General features: G+C 47.2%; 1 pseudogene; it reads left to right on the top strand.

The window, feature by feature from the left end:
• Positions 1–1,092: 1,092 nt before the first annotated feature.
• Positions 1,093–1,213, top strand: LOC114923887 (annotated as a pseudogene; the record flags this gene model as incomplete).

The raw sequence follows: 1,213 nt of genomic DNA on the forward strand, positions 1-1,213 counted from the left end.
TTTCCCAAAAGGATAAGAACATAGGAAGCTGTTTTATATCAGGTCACACTATCTGTCTATCCGGTGCTGTATTATTTAATTGAACAACAGTTTTCTGCAGGATCAGTTGTTCCCTACATTAAAACTATCACATAGTACTTCATTTAAATTGTCTGTGTGTTTTGCTTCTCCTGGTTCAAATTCTCATCCTGACAGAGACAACTGGCTGACAGTAATGTCACTCATGTTTTCTTAATTAAACTTACTTCATAGGGTTGTTATGAGAATAAAGAACTATATTTTGAGTTCCTTGGGAAAATGAATTAAAAATGTAATAAATCAATACTCTTCTTGCTGAACCTTTGCCTAGTTGCATTTTCTTATGAGTTAGCCGAATCAAAAAAAATGTAACAGACCAGCATTTTTATATTGTAAATTTAACATGGGTTCCATTGTGAAACAAGGAAAGATTATAACGGCCCTAGAAATACTGGATTTACAGTTATTTCTAACTGTAAATAACTGGGCATAAGATTTATGTAGACTGCAATTTGGTCAACAGATTAAGTCACCTCAGTCAATCCAAACTGAGGATTGGATAAGAAGCAACACGGTGCCTCTCACGGGCTGACATTGGAAATCAGCAACCAACTATATTGTTTTACTTCTTAGCACAATCAGTAAAGTCATAATTTAGCAGGGAGCCTGCAAGACACTGAAAACTCAAAGGAGGCGGCCGAAGGGACGCCAAGACTCCGAGGCTGCGCTTGCGCCCTAGCAGCACCTCCGGCAACGCCTCCGCAGAAAGCCGGGCGAGCGAGGCACCGCCCAGCCCACACCATCCACGCGGCGAAGGGCCGAGAAAGAGGAGGAGCTCCGCGGGCCTTATGCAGATAAGGCGCCGGCGCCGGGCATTATGGGGACGCGGTAAGCGCGGCGCACGGAGGGTGGCGAGTGTTCTGTGTACCCCCTACGGCCTCCTCTCGCGGTGTTTTCAGGACGTTACCGTGTGGAAAAAGCGTGGTCGGGAGGACTCGGGCGACGTACTATGGGCCACTATGACCTGGAGTGAGTGAGGCGATCGTGGGAGCGCGTCCCGGCGCCAAGCAAAGCATACTTACCTGGCAGGGGAGACACCTTGATCACGAAGGAGGTTTTCCCAGGGTGAGGCTCATCCATTGCACTTCGGGTGTGCTGACCCCTGCGATTTCCCCAAATGCGGGAAACTCGACTG

This window comes from Protobothrops mucrosquamatus, unplaced genomic scaffold, assembly GCF_001527695.2.
Source record: "Protobothrops mucrosquamatus isolate PMUCROS unplaced genomic scaffold, P.Mucros_1.0 scaffold42492, whole genome shotgun sequence".
In the NCBI taxonomy this organism is placed as follows: domain Eukaryota; kingdom Metazoa; phylum Chordata; class Lepidosauria; order Squamata; family Viperidae; genus Protobothrops; species Protobothrops mucrosquamatus.